The sequence below is a fragment of the Jaculus jaculus genome, chromosome 1 (genome assembly GCF_020740685.1).
Source record: "Jaculus jaculus isolate mJacJac1 chromosome 1, mJacJac1.mat.Y.cur, whole genome shotgun sequence".
Lineage (NCBI taxonomy): Eukaryota > Metazoa > Chordata > Mammalia > Rodentia > Dipodidae > Jaculus > Jaculus jaculus.
In genome coordinates, this window is record NC_059102.1 from 72,008,518 (window position 1) to 72,032,059 (window position 23,542).

Consider the following 23,542-nt stretch of genomic DNA (forward strand, 5'->3'; position numbering starts at 1 on the left):
AACATATCCATGAGGGCACAGAAAATAAATATGCTATAGTAGTATTTAAGAAAGAGAGGAACAGGAAAGTACCATGTCAATTTAGGCTTCACCTTCATAATTTCACACAATGGCCTCTCAGGTCCTCCTTTTCAGGAACTCTTTTCCTGCTACAAATTGCCTGGCCTACCTGGCTTTCTGGGACCAGTGAGCCCAAATCTATGAACCCCTAAATCTTGCAACTTTTATCTTTCATGACTACTAAGCCAATCATGTGGACAGTGTTGCCCAATTCATTTGATATTTTGAGATGGAGCCATGCCCTTTGGAACTCAGCTGTAATAGACTCTTCCTTTTTGTCTGAATCTTCATAATCCCTCCTAGGCAGATGTTATTGAGCAGGGAATCCTTTAGGCTGCATTCTCAGTAGAGGCTCTCTCCACTCAAATAAATTTGTATTATAACTAGGTGGAAACTTTAATGGGTAGAGGATATTTACTCCACCATTCCACTGAAAATGTTTTCCATTGTCATGAAATTATTCTCCTTCTTCTAAGCAAATGGTTCATAGATTTAAACTCTCCATAATGTCCCAAAGATTGTACATGCTATGTTCATATTTTTTTAGTAATTTTTCTATGTCATTGACTGAATATTCTAATTCCTGTAATTTATCTTCCAGACCTTATATCCCATCCTTTCTGTAATCTATTCCATTGGTGAAGTTTTCCACTGAACATTTCATTGGACTTGTTAAAAATTCTATTTCTAGTATTTCCAGTTTGGTTTTCCCTTAGTATTTCTAGATGGCTATTGAGTTTCATCTGCATATCCTGTATCAACTTCCTTATTTCATTAAGTCATTCATTAGCACTCTTGGAATCCATTAAGTAGTTTGTAACCTTTTAATTTCTTCGAACATATTTATAAGCATTCATTTGAATTCCTTATTTGGAATTTCACCTAATTCATTCTCATTGAGGCCGTTACTATGGGATTAATACATTTTGAATGAGGCTTGGAGAGATGGCTTAGTGGTTAAGTGCTTGCCTGTGAAGCCTAAGGACCCTGGTTCAAGGCTCGATTCCCTAGGACCCACGTTAACCAGATGCACAAGGGGGCACACACATGTGGAGTTCATTTGCAGTGGCTGGAGGCCCTTGTGTGCCCATTCTCTCCTTCTTTCTCTCTCTCTCTCTCTCTTCTTTCTCTCTCTGTCATTATCAAATAAATAAATAAAATTTAAAAAGAATCTGAATGAGACACTTTGCCTTGTTTTTGTTGTAGTTGTTGTTTTAGTATTTCTTGGGACCTATGACTCTTGGGGTAATATGATACATTACATTTTTTAGTTTAACTACCATTTTTGTTTCAAGCGAATTGTTTGCAACATTCAAGGAAAACTGATATTATAGGGTTGTGGCATTGTTTTCTTCTGTTAGACTGCTGTATTTACAGCACCTGACTTAATCTCCAGTACTACCTGGACATCTGTCTTCAACAACAATAATTATTCAAGTGTACACCCACTTGAAATATCTAGGATTATTCAAATAAAAAACAATCACCTGTTAAGCATCAATCATTTCATTAAGGAGTAATTATAGCACTACATGCAATAATATATTAGTTGCTCTAAATATGAGTGGAAAGAAAAAGTAGAGTAAGACAAGTGATCCTACTGGGTTAATAGAAAGGAGGAGAGCATTAGTAGAAGGGGAAATGGTAGGGACAAAAAGGCCCAAGGATTAGGTAGTTTGGTTTAAGCATAGTCTGAAAAGAGAGAGGTAAATAAATGTCATCATATAATGTTAGAACAGTTCCCATATCAGGAGTCTAGTATAGAAACACTACAAACAGGGTCAGTCTGTGTTTTCTTGTGAAAGAAACATGAAAAAGGAAAGAGTAAGAACAAAAAAGAAGGAAAGAACTAACTAGGACCAAAGTGACCTGATAAGATGACACTGTGTGTCTGAAATGTAGGTATAGATGTGAAGGAGGGCAGACTTTGATTAGTATATAGCACATGGCTACTGTATGACTTTACTGCTGAATTGAGACTTGAATCTTGGTATTACTTCCCCCCAACCCCCACCAGATGTCTGCCTCACACTTGAAGGCAAATTTGAAATGGGCAGTCCTATTCTCACCTCTGAGTCTTCCTTGAGAGTTCCAACTACAATTGCTGGTCTAGTCCCCTACTAGTGTTTAACAGGTGGTCTCAGCTTCTGGTTAAACCTCTGGGCATTCCTTTGGGAGACTGGTTGTGAGTTACAGACCCACCCTGTGTAATCTCCCAGGCTTTCAGCTCATTAAATTCTATACTGTTCTGATTCAGTTTTCTTCATCACAATCTAGCATTGCTCTGCTGGCCTTGTTTCAGCATACAGTCCTGTGACACTTGCTCTGAGCTTCCTGAGAGTGTAGTTCACAGAGGGTTTTGGGCTGCTGAGCTGCCAAGACTACAGGGAACTTTTTGAAATGGTGACTCATTGCTGGTCTGTGAAATGCTAAATTCTGGTGCCAAACACTGAGAGAAGCAGGTTTTCTCAGCATCTCCTTCTGCCAGTACAACTGTTGCCCTGGGCACATCTTTTTTTACAGATCTTTAAAATGTCTGTTAATGAAAGTACCTTGCAGATTTTCTAAGCCTCCCTGGCTCTCACACTCTGCTATCAGCATTCCCTCTCTCTAGAAGCAAGGAGCTTCCAAAACCAAGCCAATTCCTCTAGAATGTCTCTGAGCTTTATCTGCCACTTTATAAAGTTTCCTACTTTACTTTTCTATTTAGGCTAGAAATATTAGGGAAAATCCACCTCTTCTTATAACTGTTATTCCTTTTTTTCTGAATTTATTCCCTGGAGGCAGCAGGTGATCAAACCTTGGTATCATCTTTCATTTTTTCTGTCCACCTTAATTAATCCTTGGAGTGAGTTCAACTACCTGACTCTAATCTCTTATTGTCTGCCAGCCTATAAGACTCTTCTCATTGTGCCTAGCATGTATTTTTCATTTACCCTGCTAATTTTTCATTTCTTGAATATGTATTGATGTCAGAAATTTATCATTGTATCAGGAAACATTATTATTTCCAAGTTTTATACTCCCTTTTTTTCCCAACATCTCCATTCTTAGATATTCAATTTCACCATATCTTCTATATCTTTTTTTCTGTATTTCCCAAGCTTTTGTCACTCTACTTTTATCTGGACATAATCTTCTATCTTCTAAGTTTATGAATTTCTTTATTTAGGTCTATTATAGTTAGTAAACTTCCTGCTTTCTGCAAAAATTTCAATATTGCTTTCCTACTTCCTAAACATATTAAATACAATGATTTCAAAATCTCTGACAATATTAGCAATTGGAGCTCTGTGAGTTTCTTTATGTTGTCTATTTATTATGATGGTTTTTCTGTTTTTATTATTCACTACATCTCAGGGATTTTGTTGTTGTTGTTTTCCAAACATGCTAGAAGGTAACTTTTTGTAGAAACAATTTTTTAATATAGGATGATGATATCACCCACCAGAGAGAATTTAGGTTTCAGTTGGAATGTAGCTATGTACAATCCTGACTTGCACATTGCTAAGAACAAAGACCTGACTAGAAGCAACTTAAAAGAAAAGGATGGCTTATTTTCAGCTTATAGTTTTAAGAAGTTTCATGTTGGGGAATACATGGTGGCAGAAGCAGGAAACCAGCTCATCACATTGATTAGCAGGAAGCAGAGAACCAGCAAGAAGCAGGGCCAGGTGATAAAAACTCAAGACCCACTTCTTCCAGCAAAGCTCTACCTCCTAAAGTTTTCACAATCTCTAGAAAGAGCACCATTAATTGGGGATTAGGTGTTCAAATATATGAACCTATAGAAATATTTTATATTCAAGTCATAACACAACGGGAATTAGCAATTTGGGTTCATTTCATTCTAATTTCAGAAACTGAAATTTATAGATGCATTCTGAGACTTCCTTTATTCTTAGCAATTAGCTCTTTTGATTCACCCCCCAAAATATTGGAAGTTCACAATACCCCTACCCCTGATGGCCTTAAACTGTTTGTTCCTGATTATTTGACACTCAAATCACAGAAAAGGTAACTTTCTTCCAAAAATAGCAGATATCTCTAAAAATAATAAAAGAAAGAAAACTGAATTCCCCTGTACCCTAATCCGGGTAATCTTTACTGTTTGGAGGCTACATTCATTCCACAACCATAATCTTTATTAGTATGCTATACAACATTCTGTCTAACTTTTTCAATTATCCTAATTCAAAGAATTGTTCCATTGACTTAGTTTGATCATAAACCTTGAATTTTTGATCACCTCCTAAATCATTCTCTTAATTACCACAATTAAGAGTCCTGACACAAATATGGCCATCTTCAGCAAAATCTTGATGGCATGTTACCTCCTTTTTTTTCACAAACCCACTAAAAATACACATGCATTTTGGCCAGTCTCATTCTAGCATAACAAGAAAGAACTGCTATGAATAAAGCCAGGACTTAAAAGGTTTGTATAAGTAAGTGTACCCATTTTGTATCTATGTTTATAACTAAATCCAGTGTAGTTACATGCACATAACATACACACATACAAACATATTAAACCAAACTGTGCAAACTGTGAGCTTTAGCCAATAGTTCCAAATTTCAACCAGACAATCACCACATGCCTATTCATACACTGTGCTTTTTTCTCCCTAAGCTTTTGGGTTCAGTGTTTTAAACAATTTCTTCACAAACTTCCTTAATTCATTACTTAGATAATCACCTTTTCCAGTAAAAATAATCTCTAATCTTTTCCCTCTGAGTCAATTCCATGATCCTGTGAAAGTATCACCTTTCGGAACCTTTCTGACACCATTAGATATGCCTGCCAAATCCATGATCCCTGCCCCCTCTAATGGTCTTCAGGCATGGAAGATAAATATTTATGGCCAATTTTCAAATTGTACTGTTCAGATTACCCCATGTTCTGCTACTCAAAATTACTATATGCTGCAAATTTTCTGATACATTTTAAATAAAAACAATTTTTGCTTGCATGATATTAAAGTTTAACAAAAACATGTTATAAGTTTAGCCTGATGGCACAGACCTGTAATCATAACTACTCAAAAGGGTAAGGAAGAAGGACTGCCTGAACAAAAGAGTGAGTTCAAAGTCAGCCTAGGAAATATAGGAACAATCTTTCTCAAAATAAAATAATAATAAATAAAAATAAAATAAAACATGAAAAGAGAGATAGAACTGTATCCTAGGGGCTTGCCTATCATGCGTAAGACCCTAAATTCAATCTCCAGTACCATGTCAAATTAGATGACAGACAGATGATTGATTGATGGATACATACATTCATAAGTGGATGATAGAATAGAGGAAATTTGGAATGGATTTATGACACAGAATTGTAAGGACTTCAGATCATAAGAAAGAGACATGGAAAGAAAGCTAGAGAAGGGAAGAGATTTGTTATGTTATAAGTAAATGAGCTTAAGCTATATTCTTCTTTTTAAGGGATATTGGATGCATTATTTTAGTAATACTTAATTTTGATCCTTCATTTATATAACTTAACCTCAAGCTATTGCTGTAGGACAGTTAGTCCTGAACTTATTCCAGGTTTTCAGTTGTTTTTCTATAATCCAGGTAAAAGGAAGGGAGGGAAGGAAGAAGAGAGGAAGGAAGGAAGGAAGAAGAATGGGAAAGAGGGAATGAGGAACAGAGGAAAGGAGAGGAGGGGAGGGCAAGCACAAAAAAGAAAGAAAGATCATTACTCTCATTAGCTTCAATGCCAAGTTTCTTCCCTCAAGGAAAACTGAGGGACAAATCTCAACACTGGGGTTTCTAATTGAGACAATTACTGAGCAAAATCAACCATTACCATTTGATAAGGACTCAGGTTTATCTGTTTAATCAGACTAAATGATTGTAAAATGTATTTGTTTATAAATGATCTATCTAGGTCACTTACTGAGTTGAAAGATAAAAGTCTTGACTGTTTGCTTAGTTGGTGATCTCTCTAAAGAAGATTTAAACATTTTGTAACATGTGTTTTACAATTTCAGATGGGAGAAGAATTAGATTCATATTATGATTCAATTGTTTCTTCAATCCATCAGTAACTTCGCATTTTCCAAGCCTATTGTCCTGGTGACTTCATCCTTGTGGAAGATGCAGCAATTATGTACATAAATTCCAGGCAGGAATACCTCACTGGGAACTTTGTGTGAATATTATGAGAAAATATTATCTCATACTAATATCCAGGGCTCTCTAAAAAGCAATCACATAAACATGTTTTCCTTTTGTTTATTTTTACTGTGTGTAGAGGGGCAGGGGATGTGCATACATGCACCACAGTGCACATACAGAAGTTAACAGTCAGAACTCTCCTTCTACCTTTAAAAAATTTACTCATTAGTGTGTGTGTGCATGTATTTAAAAGCTACTATGCACTTGATTAAATTATTAGAATAAAGGTAAACAACAACAAAAAAACAATCATTTTTTCCCACAGTACAGCTTAATAACATAAAAAATAAGAAATCAAACCTTTAAAATTGTAAAGAAGAAACTTGGTTTCAAATATGTTTGAGACACAGTAATGAAGTAATCTCTTCAAATATTTCTAGTTTTTGCCATATATTTGAAACTTTTTGATTCATATCTATTTGAACTTGTGGTGTAAATTTCCTTTTAAAATGAAAAGGACAAGCCTTCTATAAAAATATTGTGAATTTTGCTCATACAAAATCCAAACAATATCTTCAGAGGAACTAAATCAAACCAACAATGAGAGTGGGAAATAACAATAATAAAGACTTGAAAAACACAAAGAAAACAACTTAGCAAAGGGAGAATAGGGATTGACACAGTTGAACTCCCTTTATCTGCATTCTAACAAATAACATCTTCTGTGCCTTAAATATTTAATGTGAAACCTGTGGATTTGTATAGATTACAAAATGTCAAAGGCTTATTATCTTTACATTTTGCATGACAGGAATATTCATATCACTTGATTCCACAGTCTAAGACAACAGGAATCCCTCCAGGTGCTAATGGCAGATAATTTCCACATGGCTTCAATAATCCACTAATTATAGAAACCCTCAGGTTGAACAATGTCATTAATCTGATTAAATTATTTATATGGCTGGAAAACTAAATTTTATTAGGTCTTCAGGATTTTAGTTGGTAACCAAATATGCATATGCAAATGAACAAACCACTTTTTTGTCCCATTTTCCAGCTGAGAGTTTAAAAAAAAAGAAAAGAAAAGAATAGCATTGTATTTAGAGGTTTTATTATTCCTGTGTGTGTGTGTGTGTGTGTGTGTGTGGTGTTTGTAGGCACAAGTGTGAGAGAGAGAAAGAGTGTGTGTGTGGTGTTTGTAGGGCACAAGCGTGTTTGTGCATGTGGAAGTCAGAGGGCAACATTGGGTGTCATTCCTCTGGAACACTGTTCATCTTTTTTGAGACAGTATTTGCCTGAAGCTCATCATTTAGGTTAGACAGACTGTCCAGCTAGCCCTAGTGGTCTGCCTTCTGGGAGTACAAGTACACACCATCATGCCTAATATTTTTACATGGATGCTGGAGATTGAACTCAGGCCCTCTTATTGTCTAGGCAAGCACTGAACTGACTAAGTCATCTTCCCCAGCCCATATGTTTTGAGGTTTTTTAAATATTTTTTATTTATTTTTATTTAGTTAAGAAATAGAGAGAGAGGTAAATAGAGAATGGGCATGCCATGGCCTCTAGACGCTACAAACAAACTCCAGATGCGCTGTGCCACCTTGTGCATCTGGGTTTCATGGGTACTGAGGAATCAAACTTGGGTCCTTAGGCTTTTCAGGAAAATGCATTAACCACTAAGCCATCTCTTCACCCCCCATATGTTTAGAGTTTTAATGCAAGACTAGTATCCAGGAGCAGTGTCTCCCTAACACTCTGAAGCTGTGTATAGTTTTTCAAGATCTTTTGGGGAACTGTGCTCGAGGATTGTGGAGTTGTTATTGTGTTTCAGGAGCAGGGCCATAAGCCATGATAATATTGAAGCTTTACCTACCATTTATTGAAAGAGGTACTATTACACAGTGAAGTGGCTTCATTTCTCCTGAATAGAACACTGAGAAGCTTGGAACATCTCAACCACTAAATATGCTGTCCAATTATGCCAAACAGACATTGTTGGTGGGGTTTCTAGCAATATCCTTACCATTTTCATATCTATGCTGATGTATCAGACATTTATCCAGAGAGTTAAAGAAGGTCCAGAGACAGTACTAAACCTACCCTACTTCAAACAGACTACTCATACAAATGCTGTATGTATGTAGTAAACTAGTAAATTGCAAAATGCTTTATAATTCATGATTTTAAAATGTCACAGCTGGTCATCTATTATTTTTACTTTACATAAAATGCATAAGATCTGCATATTTATGAAAATGGAAATGAAAATACAAAGCATTTGGAGTCTTATATTTGGTCCAATCAATTTGTTCACATTTTAACTTCATGCTTTATGGACTCCAGTTCCCCCATGTCTACTCAATTTCCTATTATGTTTCTCACTACTCAATTATCCCTCTTTCTTTCAAGATTGCCAAAATGCTCATAGAAGCTATGATATGCTTTTCTCTTGAAGCCCAGGGCTTTCTTTTAATAGCTGTGTGGTGAATGGCACAAAGCCAGTCCAGCTCCTGGCTAAATTTAAATCACAGGATACCAGAAATAGGATTTATAATCATGTTACAAAAACATCATCTCCTAAGAGGGTACCTAGAATTTCAGACAACTATATCATCTCCTTGGACCAGCAGCTAGACAGCACCAGGAAAATGAGCCTAAGCTCAAATCCAGCCCCTACTCTGTAACCTAGAGTAAATAGTTTCCACTGTTGTCCTGCAGAAATGAGTCAGGTTGAAATTCAAACCAGGGGCTTTGTAAGTGCCCTGTTCTTGAAGACTATGATTGCTACTCTGAAGTATCAACAACAGCAGGGATATGGATATCTTAAACCACCAAGGGAATTATTTAACTATGTAATTTATAACTGTCCCCAAATACTAAGTATTCTAGGTCAGATTTCTTAGAAGCAGAGTAATGCCAGCAAATTTTACAAGTGATGCATTGAGAGCATTTTAACAGATAAAATCTGTAAAGGAGTGATGGAAAGTAGAACATTAGTTGATGCCAGGAAAGATGCACATTCCATCAAAGTCCACTTTTTGTCGCTCTTCCTGGAAGTTCGGGAGGATGAATAGCACAAAAGTTATTGTACCTTGAGCAAGAATTCCAAACATTTTACCCATGTATCTACAAGTTACTGGTTATGGGTACCCTCAGTACTATGTAAGGATTCTAGGAAGCATACATAACAAGGATTTCTCTCCAGATAATCAAAGTTGAGAAAATTTTCAGAATGTATGCCTTGCTTTAGCATTGGCTTTTTTTTTACCTTGGAAAATTATATGGGGGCTCTCCCCTCTCTGTCATGTTTTTACTATTTATTCCTCAATCACACTAAATTCAGAAAGCTTTCTACTTATCTGTTTCATCTTACCAGGAAGATCTCTGATTCTAGATTACATTATCTAGGTGGCTATTTCTACCAATATTTGATACTTCTTTAAACTTATCACGTATATTCAGTGCAGAAAGCAGTGAGTTGAATTTTGTTATTTTCTTTCATGTGCATTACCTGCCTTCTTAACTCACTAATCCTCTATCTTGTCTCCTACTCACTGTTCCCATTCCTCTCCTCAAATACTTCACCTATTACTTTTATGCATTATATATTTTTAATCTAGATTCTATATAAGAGTCTGATTCTGACTTAACTTTACTTAAAATGATGACCTCCAATTTCATTCATTTTACTGAAAATGGCATGTGTTCATTCTTCTTTGGTGCTGAATAAAACTTTGTCTGATGTTCCCAAAAGAGTGTAAGTGGTAGCACTGAGAAAATTGTGAAAAGGGAAACAACAACAAAAAAAAAATTGCCAAATTGTCAAGTAATAGAAAATTTTATAGACTCAAAAGATATGTTTCTTTCAGTAGCCAAGAAGAAAGGGTCTGTAGACAGACATTCTTCCTTGTAGTTTCCTCACTTTCTTTATCTCCAAGAAGAAGTATTTTCCTGTGAAAAGTTCCTATCTCTGCAAAAATCTCTCCTCTGGCCTCTGGAAAAACGTCCTTCCAGTAAGATGTACAGTGAGGCTTGATGTTCCAGTAACTTCTGAGAGGTTAACCCTATTTACATAGAGCTCTGTCTTCTTTTTTTAAAAAAAAATTTTTATTAGTTTTCTATTCAGCAAATACAGGCAGTTTTGTACCATTATTAGGCTCATCATGACCTAGCCCATCCCCACTGGCCCCTCACTGTTGAGATATATGGGTCGTGCATTGTGGAGTTAGCCCACAGTTATTGGAATGACAAATGTCTCTGAATATCATGACCCAACATGTGGCTCTGACATTCTTTCCACCCCCTCTTCTGCAAAACTTCCCTGAGCCATGTTTGGTTCATTTTTGGTCTGCTTCAGTGATGAGGTGTTGGGGGCCTCTGAGGCTCTGGCTCTCTGATTTTGGATGAGTTGATTTTTCTCTGTGTTTGTCTCCTTCTCCCTTGCTCTAGTATCTGGTTCATCAGGAAAATAGCACTCTTGCTTGTTTCACCAATTTTCCTTAGTTTCAGCCAGGCCCTTTTGAGGTATGATGGGGTGTCTCTCTACTTAGGATATGCATCTATCTGAAAAAGAGAAGCAGATTCTCCAATGGAGAGTAAGTTAGCACCAGAACAAATGAGATAACCCTTACTTTTTTTTATAGAGAGTTTAATAGGTGTAGGCCCTCTTGTAGCCCATGATTGATGGTAGCTTGATATTGGAGAGTGGGCTTATGTTTGGATATGGTTCTGACTACTTTCCCAGCTCCAGCTATGGGTCCCATACCACTGAGGGGATCAGTTAGCCAAATCAAGAGCCAATGGTTCCCCACCATGGCTGTGTGCCACTATTGCACTTGTGTGGGCATCACAACAGGTTATTTGTTGCTAAGTAGGTTGGACCATGAGTTACTTGGACAGATATTGGTCATTTTCCCCAGTTGCCCATGTAGCACCTTCTGGCCCTAGACATGCTGACTGTCTGGGCACTGACTCTCTCCTGGCTTCCAGCCATGCCGTTCCATTTTACGTGTGAGCTACATTTGGTGTCTTCCATGATAGGGTCTTACCACTAACCTTTGGTGGGTCATCAAGTCCTCTGACATAAATCTGTCATTTTTTTTAAGAAACCTTGTAGGCTTCTCTGATCAAAAGCTCATTGTGGATGGTAGCCCAATGCTGGTACTGGGAGTTACAGGTCAGTGCCCACTAAGAAAATGAGGAAAAAGATAACTAATATACAAGAGATAGAGAGGAGAGACAGAGAGAGAGAGAGAGAGGAGAAGGAAGGAGGGAAGATGCAGAAGATTTAGGTTAGACTTAATCCTATACTCTCCAGTGTCTTGTGGTTAAGGTGTTTCCTGTAAGGGCCTGGTGAAGGTTCAGCCATTTGGTCTGCCTTTTAGGAAGTAGAGTTTTATGGTACCATTGCCATTTGGGTCTAGATTAGTGTTTCCCACCCTTTTGATGCCCTCACCTTCCTCCCCATCTATCCTAGTGCCTAGTCCATGAGATGCTTGCTGGGTATGTAAGGAATCTTGGGTAGATTCAGGTTAGGTGCTGTAGATGAGTGAGACGATGTAGCGATTTGATAGTTTGATAAAATTCGGCTTGGAATCCATCTGGTCCTGGACTCTTCTTTTGGGGGAAGTTTTTTTAATTACTTTTCAATCTCCATGAGCGTGATAGGTTCATTGAGGTGAGTAATCTGCTCTGAATTTAGCTTTGATAGATGGTATGCATCCTGGAATTTATCCATCTCCTCCACATTATCCAGTTTTGTGGAGTAGAGGTTTTTAACAAAAGTCCTGGTGATTCTCCCAATTTCACTTATGTCTGTTGTGATCTCTCCTTTTTCATTTTGAATTTTGTTAATTTGGAGCCTCTCCTTTTTTTGCTTGATCAAATTGGCCAGAGGTTTGTCAATCTTATTTATTTTTTCAAAGAACCAGCTCTTTGTTTTGTCAATTGCCTTAATTGTTTCCTTGGTTTGCAATTCATTAATTTCTGCTCTGATTTTAATTATTTCTTTCCTTCTGGAGCTCTTTGGGTTGGATTTTTCTTGTTTTTCCAGTGCCTTTAGGTGATGGTTAGGCTATTGATTTGGGATCTTTCTGTCTTTTTTATGAAGGCATTAAGTGCTATGAATTCCCCTCTGAGGACTGCCTTCATTGTGTCCATAAGTTTTGGTATGATGTGTTCTCATTGTCATTCAATTCCAGGAATTTTGAAATTTCATTTTTTACTTCATCCACTATCCGTTTATTGTTTAAGAGTGTGTTGTTCAGTTTCCAGGTGCCGTTGGGATTTTTGGTGGGTCTTTTGTTGTTGATTTCTAGCAATATAGCATTGTGATCTGATATTATGCATGGAATTATGTCAATTTTCATAAATATGTGGAGGCAGTCTTTATGACCCAGTATATGGTCTATTTTAGAGAATGTTCCATGGGTGGTGAGAAGAATGTGTAGTCTGTGGATTTGGGATGGAAAGTTCTATAGATGTCCGTTAGGTCTAAGTGATATATGGTTATGTTGAGCTCTCTTACTTCCCTGTTGAGTTTCTGTTTGGATGATCTGTCTATTACTGATAATGGTGTATTGAAGTCCCCAGCTATGATGGTGTTGGTGGTGATTTCTGTTTTATTGTGAAGTAGGTTTTGTTTTATGAACTGTGATGTCCCTGTGTTTGGTGCATACAGATTTATGGTTGTTATATCTTCTTGATGGATTGCTCCCTTGGTAAGTAGGAAGTAGCCTTCTTTGTCTTTTTTGATTATTTTTGGCTTGAATTCTATTTTATCTGATATTAATATAGCTACTCCTGCTTTTTTCTTATTCCCGTTTGCTTGGAATATTGTTTTCCACCCTTTCACCCTGAGGAGTTGTCTGTCTTTAGTGGTGAGGTGGGTTTCTTGAAGGCAACATATTGAGGAGTCTAATTTTTGTTCACTGTGTCTCTTAATGGGTGAATTAAGGCCATTAATATGTAGGGTAATGACTGTGAGATTTGATTTGATCCCTGCCATGTTGTGATGGTAGGTGTGTGTTGGAGTTTTCATGTGCTTTGAAGTTTTTTGTGCCTCCTGTGAGTTTGGTTATTGTGATCTGCTTCTTCTAGGCATTTGTGTTTGGTTAATTGTTTCTTCTCTGTGGAAATTTTCTTGAAATACTCTCTGTAGGTTTGGTTTTGTGTTCATATAATTGTTAAGCTCAGTTTTGTCATGGAAAGTTTTTCTTTCACCATCTATTATGAGGGATACTTTTGCTGGGTAAAGTAGTTTGGATTGGAAGCCATAGGTTCTTAGACTTTGGAGAGTTTCATTCCAGGCTCTTCTAGCTTTCAGGGTTTCCATTGAGAAGTCTGAGGTAATTCTGATGCGGTTACCTTTGAAAGTGGTGTGCTGTTTTTCCCTGGCTGCTTTTAGGATTTTCTCTTTGGTGTCAATGTTTAGAGTCTTAATGATAATATGTCTTGGAGAGTTGCTCTTTGCTTCCGTCTGTTTGGAGTTCTGTTGGCTTCTTGTATCTTGATTGGCCTTTCTTTTAAGAGAATGGGGAAGTTTTCTTCAATTATTTTGTTAAATAAGTTCTCCATGCCTTTGGTCTGCATTTCGTCCCCTTCTGGTATTCCATTGAATCTGATATTAGGATGTTTAAGTGTATCCCACAATTCCCTCATTTTCTGTTCACAGGAACTTTTGAACTTTGTGAAATTTTTGAACTCTCAAACTGTTTCTTCCATCTTGTCTTTCAGATCAGAGTTTCTATCCTCCACTTTGCTGATTCTATTCTTGAAAGCCTCTAGAGAGTTTTGGACTTGTTCAATTAAGTTTGCATTTTCTACTACTTTTCTATGTATCATTTCCATTACTCTGTCAAGCTCCCTTTTCACCTCATTTTCTGATTTACTTGATGATTCTTGGAATTCATCCTTGCATTTCTTTATGTCTTCATTTAGTATGGCCCGCTGATTTTTAAGGTCCTCTTTTTTTTTTTTTTAACTCTGCCTCAACTCTATTAACTCTCTTTGAACTCCTTTCAATCTCTTATCAATTTACTCTAGCTTAATGATGGTAGCATCCACATGATTATCGGTCCTTTGTTGCTTTCCTGCAAATTCTAGCAGTAGGTTGGTCAGGGTTGCATTGCTCATAGCTTCAATTTGATGTTCTGATCCTAATGACTTCTATGTTTTGGTTAGATGTATTCATTATATGACTGGGTGATTTATCTGGATTTTCTGGTATTTGATTTTTCATGTTATTTCTTTTGCGCTAGGGTCTGCCCATGATAGTGTATGGGCAGGTAGGTAGGTGGATCAGCCTGGGCTCTAGCACAATGGGATCCAAGGCACCCTGGGGCAGTTTCCAAGCAGCCTGTGCTTTGGCTCCCACTTGCCAAAGCCACCTATTTACTGCTTGAGAGGGGTGCTAAAGTTGCCTGAATTCTCAAGCTGTAATGCACCAAAGCTGCCTGCATTTGAGCTTGGAGGGGGACTGAGGTACCAAGCCCTGAAGCAGCCCCAACTCTGGCTGGGAACACTGGGATCCAGAAACAGTCTGTGCTCCCCCGCCACAGGAGAATGGGGATGGCTGGCGTGGCAGACAGGTAGGGGATGACACCTGAGCTGGTGCAAGCGAGAGACACAGTCTGGGCTTATGTGGCAGTTGCTGTGGGACTGGGCTCAGTGAACGTGCAGCAGCAGGTGAAGTAATGTGGGCAAGTGTGCAGAGCAGTTTAAGCTTCCACATGCAGGGATCAACTGGTGCACAATCGGAGCACTGCGGCAGTGACGGTAGAGTTATTGGGGGGCAGCAGCCATGGCGGCTATTTGGTGGGAGGGGTGGGCTACCCACCGGTGAGGGGATCCACAATTCCCTGTCTCTCGTCCCACTCCCATGCCCTCCCACTAACAAGAAGGCCCAGAAAACCCTTAATGTCTTGCCTTTCTTTCCCCAGGATTTGCAGCGCAACTAGGCTGTCACCATCTTGGCCGGAAGTAGTGCTCTGTCTTCTTGAACAGGTCTTCTGGAGTCAGAACCAGGCTCATTGATCCTCTTCATGGAATTGCTCTGCCAGGCAGAGTGGGTGCCAGTGCTGTTAAAATAAAGAGATAGGATATAATATACAGTAGTATCATCAGTAACTGCCTTAAAAAAAAAAAATCTAGGTAAAGGAATCAACAATAACAAAGCAAAACTTTTGTAAACTTGTCTGTGCAGCAGGAAATGGTTGCCTCAGTGCCCAATTTTGGCCATAGACTTGGTGAGTTGTGCTTCTTTTTGAATCAATAGTGACATTCACAAAATGTACTAATCTTTATCTGTAGCGGCCCCTTAGGATGTCTTTCAGAAATATAAAAATTGAAATACCAGATAATTTTGAACTTATGAAATTTATCATTTTAATGTGTTTGTTTAATTGCTTTAACTGCTTACCTCATCATCAACAGTAAGATCTAATACCCAACTGTTGGAATTTATCTTTGTGAAGAGTATTGGGGTTTACTTACAGTGTTGGACTGTTTATAAGTAGAATTTGAAATAGGTAAGTAGAAGGCTTTCTGAATTTAGGGTGATTGAGGAATAAGTAGTAAAAAGATGACTAAGAAAGGGGAGAGCCCCCATATAATTTTCCAAGATAAAAAAAAAGCCATTGCTAAAACAAGGCATACATTCTGAAAATTTTCTCAGTTTTGATTATCTGGAGAGCAAATTTCACAGTATCTTCTGTTTGCATTCATTTTTTCTTTTTCTTTTTGTCATTGTACATGTGTGTGATGGTTTCAATGTAAAATGCCCCTTCATAGACTCACAGTTTTGTGATTTAGCCTCATACTTAATTCCCAGATGGAGGAGCCTTGATGAAGGAGGAGTGTTGCTAAGGGAAGCCTTGGGATTTTTAAAGTACACCTTTGCTTACCAGTGCTAGTGAGCTCATGCTCACTATTTCCTTGCTGCTGATATGGAGATGTGATTCCCAGCTGTCTGTTCTTTCCATGCTTCCTATGCCCCAGTGAAACTTTCCCTCAAAACCTAAGCTGGAAATAAAGCTTTTCCTTCCATAAGTTGCTTCTGTTTTACTGTTGTGTCCCAACAATAAGAAAGTACCTAAATGATCAATCATTAATTCAGTATATCAGAACACTGCATCTGTAACAATTAGAAATATGTGTGTATATATGGTTTTATTTGTATAATTATAACTCTTATGGGTAATAATGATAACTGACATACTTGGAGACCATTGCTCTGTCTAAAGATAAGGCTATAAAGTTTCAAATACATGTAAAAAGTTGTGTGTCCCCAAAAACTTTCTGATTACAATAACCATTTCAAGGGTTTTAATACATGATCAAACTGTACCTTCTGCAAGTTAACAAGATGAGCCCCTCTTCCTGCTAGATCTTCTTGGGAAGGGAAACTGGGAACTGATTTGGGTCTAATTGCAGTGCCACTTACCCTTTGTGAAGTGAATAAATGGCACAATGGCCCAAACATATGGGCTTTGCATATTCACTTTCAGAGGGTGTACCCAAAGCAATCACTCCCCCATCCTCCATCTGCTGGAACATATGGAATGGTTCACATGATGGCAGCTCCTTGGTAAACTTATTTCGTCACAGTTCAGATAGTGACTCTCAGTCATGCTGACACAAATTTTGCTAGCACTGGGGACAGATGCACTTACTGTAATCCATATCAAACATTATTTTGACTCAAGTTATAGAAATGATAAATCTTTGTGCAAGAAAAAAGCATATATCTCCCTGAAATAATCAAACTTTTTAAGAGGCTGAGTTACAATCACCAGGAAGGTGTCCTCCAAATGAATCAAAAGTAAATGGCATCATATTAAGGTGGCCAGATGCCTACAGCTATTAGCAAGAGATGTTTTTACTGAAATGACTAAAAGTGTTGTGGCTACAATTATGGAATCTATGTCCACATTAAGAGTAATCCCACTGTGGACTTGACCACTGTAGCCAGTGCACTACCACCAGCAGCCTGTGGCCAGGATATTTACTTCCCACAGTTTTTAGAAAGGCCTGACTAATGCATGCCTCACTGGTTCTTCTTGGAACACCCCAGGTAATAAACATCCCCCCTTCCCTATGGGCATTTCCCCCCTCTTTGTCTATGTTATAACACTAGATGGGGGTTGGAAAGATGAAATTCTCATTGTCAGGGTCCTGAATATCATCACTACCATCCCTTGAAATTAAAGTTTAACTTTCAATAGTAAAAGCATTCCATTTTCTTTTTTTTGTTTTGTTTTGTTTTGTTAATATTTTTATTTATTCTTTGCAAGCAGAGGTGGGGAGATATGAATAGGATTGGTGAGCCAGGGCCTCTTGCTACTGTAAAAGAACTCTAGATGCATGTGCCACTTTGTGTGGGTTTTGTGGCTACTGGGAAACGGAACCCAGGCCAGTCTTTGCAAGCAAGCTCCTTTAATGCTGAGCCATCTCTTCAGCCTGTAGGGTTTTTTTGTTGTTGATGTTGTTTTAAATTTATTTATTTTTTATTTTTTTTAACTTTTTTTTAAATTTAATTTATTAGTTTTCTTTTCAGTAAGTACAGGCAGTTTGGTACCATTATTTAGGCTCATCTGAGATCTACCCCCTCCCATTAGACCCTCCTTGTCAATGAAAATGGGTCGTGCATTGTGGAGTTAGCCCACAGTTATTGGTATGATAAATGTCTCTGCAAATCATGACCCAACATGTGACTCTGACATTCTTTCCACCCCCTCTTCCACAAAATTTCCCTGAGCCATGTTGGGTTCATTTTTGGTCTGTTTCAGTGCTAAGGTGTTGGGGGCCTCTGAGGCTCTGGCTCTCTGATTTGGTAGGAGTTGATTTTTCTCTGCGTTGGTCTCCTTCCCCTTTGTGCTGGTATCTGGTTCACAGGAAAACATCACCCTTGCTTATTTTGTCAGTTGTCCTTAGTTTCAGTTGGGCCCCTTTTGAGGTATGTTGGGGCAGCTCTCTTCTTAGGATCTGCATCTATCTGGAAAAGAGAAGCAGATTCTCCAATGGAGAGTAAGTTAGCACCCGTAAAATTTAGATAACACTTACTTTTTTGATAGACAGTATGATAGGTGTAGGCCCTCTTATACCCCGTGATTGATGGTAGCTTGATATTGTAGAGTGGGCTTGTGTTTGGGTATGGTTCTAACTTGTTTCCCAGCTCCAGCTATGGGTCTAGTAACACTGAGTGGATCAGTTAGCCAAATCAAGAGCAATTGGTTCCTCATCATGGCTGTGTACCACTATTGCACTTGTGTGGGCATCACATCCAGTTATTTGTTGCTAATTGGGTTAAACAATGTGTTGCTTAGACAGATCTTGGTCATTTCCCCCAGTCGCCTATGTAGCACCTTCTGGCACTAGACATGCTGACTGTCCATTTTCATATTGTGCTTGAAGGTTCTATGCTGTACCAAAATAACAATAAGAATAATAATGTGCCACTCCCCAGAACTATGTTCCCCCTCACTGTCTCCAGAATAGCAGCAGCTTTTGACAGTGGTCATATTCACATGAAGGTAGCTACACTTGTAGAATTCCCTGGTTAACTAAGGCTGGTCACATGGAATTTTCAGGTGGAAAGAGGGCCTCCTCATGGCTAAGACATTTCTACTCTGTTAACCTCCTTATGATTAAGAGTATCTGCAAAACATATGCCTCCTTTTGATAAATTTATTAGAATTTTGGCAAGCAGTAGTGGTGTAATAAGGACAAGGTAATATACTAGAGTTGACTAAAAATAAACATCTCCATCAGGAAAAATGTTTCCATTCATAAAGGTGTTTATACTAATAGGACCCACTAGAAGAAAATTATTTATTTAAAATACAAACACTTCTCTGAATGATAAATATGACTTCAGTTTTATGTCAGAGTTTGTAAAAGACTGCATCTCTATGTATTTTCAGTTCCTCATAAATATATGTTACACCAAGAAAAACATAAATAAGTAATAACAAAATTAGGGAAGTGAGTGAACTGATGTGAATTAGTTATTCATGTGTTGGCAGCCAAAAAGGAAAGTGATTGCCTAAAAGTACACAGGATCTAAAGTCCCAAAAGTAAGCTGTTTACAGGAAACATAGTTTCTAGACAGTTAATAACTATCCTTCACCCAGAGTTTTGGGTCTTAGCTCTGTTTTCCCATTTGATCTCTTGCATCTGCACAAAATGTGGCTCATCATTTTGATGAGTGGGAATTAGTGACTATAATAATCATTTTCTAAGCTTCAGAGAAATTATTAAATTTTCTACTGATCATGCATGAAAATAAAATCTGGTATAAAACATGGAAAGGTTCATCAGTTTTTACAAATTAATTTACTAATTTTAAAAATAAAATATCAGCATTACTTAGACTTCCATCCACCTATTTACTCACACCACTTCCAGAATTAAAATTCTCTTTAGTTTCGTATTGTAATGACTAATATTGTCAACTTGACAAGATCTAAAATAACAAAGGAGACAAACCCCTTGGAATATCTATGAGGGTGTGTCTGGATCAGATTAACTGAAGCAGCAAAGACCACTCTAAAGAAGAGCAGTAAAGAAATGGGAACCCAGACTGAACATAGAGGAGACAGTGAGATGAGCACCAGCTTCCAACTTCCTCTTGCTCCTTCCCCAGTGACTTCCCACCACAATTGACTGTACCCTCAAATGGTGAGCCAAAATAAACCCTCCTTCCTTCTTTCCTTAAGTTGCTTTTGTCAGATATTTTGTCAAAATAATGAGAAAAGTCACTAATATGGAAAATTACTACCAAGAAATAGGGCCACTGCTATGATAAACCTGACCATGTGATTCTTGACCTTGTGTACTGATTTTCAGTAGGAATGCAAAAGAATTTGGAACTTTGGCAATCTACAATACTGTAAGTAATGCTTAATGGACCATTCTAGTGAAAGCTGGAATATTAAAATGCTAAGAGCAATGCAGAGAGTAAAGGTATCATAGGGGAAGAATGCTTTCAGGAGCTAGGCTAGAGACGATTCGGGTTATAGTTTAGCAAAAATCTGATTTCATCCTGCCCATATGCAAAAGAATTAGGCTGCATTCAAAAGTAATGAACTAATTTTTTGTCAACATTAAACTCCCTTCTTTCCCTGCCATATATATTGTATCATATGTTTCATACATGTTATATCACTTGTTGCTCTCTTTCTCTCACTTGTATTCCTACAGGTATCTGAGTTGGGCATTAAACTACAAGCCAGAGTTCAGAAGGAGGATAAGGCATTATGTCAATAGATGGAATGTCAAGAGCAGGACAGAAACAGAAACTGGAACCATCTGTGATCCAACATGACTGGAACATGGAATACTGTAAGAGATGAAGACACTTAGAAGGTAAAAGTAAGTTGAGATTAAGTTGTTGGGAGGGTTGAACATATGCTAAAAGGGTGTACATTGCTTGGTGGGCAACTAAGATAAAGTGAGCATCTGTAACAAAACTGCATCTTAAAACAATTAGTCAGGAAGTCATATGCACTATACAGAACTCTAAAAAGGGGAACTACTAAGGAAGGATGGTTGATGTATTCCATATATGAGATGATTATGAGACTCACTGCAGACTACAATGAACAGAAGAAAGTGTGGACACTGGTGAGGATCTTGGGGTATCATGACAACTTATTCTATTTCTGGTTACAGGGGTCAGAAGAGTCAAATTTTTCCTTTAATTTTTTTTGTTTATTTATTTGAGAGAGACAGACAGAGAAAGAAAGGGGCAGATAGAGAGAGAGACAGAGATTGGCAGTGCCAGGGCCTCCAGCCACAGCAAACGAACTCCAGACGCATGCGCTCCCTCGTGCATCTGGCTAACGTGGGTCCTGGGGAATTGAGCCTCGAACCAGGGTCCTTAGGCTTCACATGCAAGCGCTTAACCGCTAAGCCATCTCTCCAACCCAAACCAAAACTTTTGACAGAATTCATCATTTCAAATGTTTGATGCAAAAAGGTCAGCAAGGTCACTTGGTGAGGAAGTTTTAAAGGTAAAACTAAAAAACCAGAAAAGCAAGGAAGCACAAAACAAGCCACTGGTGGGAAAGTGTTAGGAAGAGAATCTTCAACCCTGTAAGGTTGGCCATGGAGGGTGAGTGAAAGACAGTGAAGCACTCCTTTCCTCTTGTCTTGTCTGAGCTTGTCAGCTTTGTCCAGAGCTTGCAAAGCTTTGAAGAATCCTGGGTCTCTGCTTTCCTGAAGGACTGGGTTGTAGGTACACTTGGCCACACCTAGTTGTTTAAACTGGATCTGAAGAGTTGAACCCAATTCACGTAGTCTCGGGTCCTCGTGCTTGTGCAAGAACTCAACCTAACCACTAAGCAATCTCTCCAGCCCTGAATCTAAGTTTTAAATCAGTGTAGAGCCTGGAGTTCATTGTTTTTTTCTTCTTTTTTATTAATTTGTTTTGTCCTCAGTGAATACAGTCAATTTGGTTCCATTGTTAGGCTCATCCATGTCTTACCCTGTCACCCTGCCCCTCCTTGTTGAGGTATATGGGTCATGCATTCTGCAGTTAGCCCACAGTTACAGGTAGAATAAATGTCTCTGCATATCATGACCCAACATATGGTTCTGACATTCTTTCAACCTCCTCTTCCCCAAAATTTCCCTGAGCCATGTTGGGTTCATTTTTGGCCTACTTCTATGATGAGGTGTTGGGGGCTTCTGGGTCTCTGGCTCTCTGATTTGATAGGAGTTGATTTTTCTCTGTGTTGATCTCCTTCACTCTTGTGCTGGTACCCAGTTCACCAAGAAAATAACACCCAACCTTGTTTCGCCAATTGTTCTTAGTTTCAGCTGGGGCCCTTTTGAGGTATGATGGGGTGGCTTTCTCTGTAGGATCTACGTCTATCTGAAAAAGAGAAGCAGATTCTCCAACAGAGAGTAAGTTAGCACCAGACAAATGAGATAACCTTTACTGTTTTTTTTTTAATAGAGAATTTAATAGGTGTAGACCCTGTTATAGCTCATGATTGGTGGTAGCTTGAAAATGGAGAGCGGGCTTATGTCTGGATATGGTCCTGACTTGTTTCCCAGATCCAGCTATGGGTCCCATACCACTGAGGGGATCAGTTAGCCAAATCAAGAGTAGTTAGTTTCCCACCATGGCTGTGCACCACTATTGCACTTGTGCGAGCACCACAATAGGTTTATTTGCTGCTAAATAGGATAGACCATGAGTTTCTGGGAAAGCTATTGATCATTTTCCCCTAGTAGCCCATGTAGCACCTTCTGGCACTAGACAGGCTGGTGTGTCAACCACATAAGGTGTCTTCAGCAGTAGGGTCTCATCACTAACCTTTGGTGGGTCATCAAGTATTCTAACAGAAATCTCTCTTTCTAGGGTGAAAGGTTGGAAGATGGTGTTTCAAGCAAATGGGCCTAGAAAACAAGCAGGGGTTGCTATCCTAATATCAGACAGGGTAGACTTTAGTCTGACGTTAGTCAAGAAAGATAAGGAAGGTCACTTTATATTGATTAAGGGCACACTCCAACAGGAGGACATTACAATCCTAAACATATATGCACCTAACATGGGAGCTCACAAATTCGTCAAACAAACACTATTAGAACTAAGGTCACAGATAACACCAAACACAGTGGTGGTGGGTGACTTTAACACCCCACTCTCATCAATTGACATGTCATCCCGGGAAAGAATAAACAGAGAGGCATCTGGAATAAATGAGGTCATAGAAGGAATGGACTTAACAGATATATACAGGACATTTCAGTCAAAGGCTGCAGAACATACATTCTTTTCAGCAGCACATGGAACATTCTCTAAAATAGACCATATATTAGGACACAAAGCAAATCTTAACAAATTCAGGAAAATTGAAATAATTCTTGCATTCTATCTGACCATAATGGAATTAAACTACAAATCAGTAGCAAGAAAGGCTATAGAGCATACACAAAATCATGGAAACTAAACAATACACTACAAAAAATGATTGGGTCAATGAAGAAATCAAGAAGGAAATCAAAAACTCTATAGAGTCAAATGATAATGAGAACACAACATACCAAAATCTCTGGGACACAATAAAGGCAGTTCTAAGAGGTAAATTTATAGCCTTGAGTGCCTATATTAAGAAATTAGAAAGATCGCAAGTAAACGACCTAATGCTTCGCCTTAAAGCCATGGAAAAAGAAGAACAAGGCAAACCAAAAATCAGTAGATGTGAAGAAATAATAAAGATTAGGGCAGAAATTAATGAAATAGAAACAAAAAGAACAATCCAAAGAATTAATGAAACAAAGAGTTGGTTCTTTGAAAGGATAAACAAGATTGATAAACCCTTAGCAAATCTGACCAAAAGAAAGA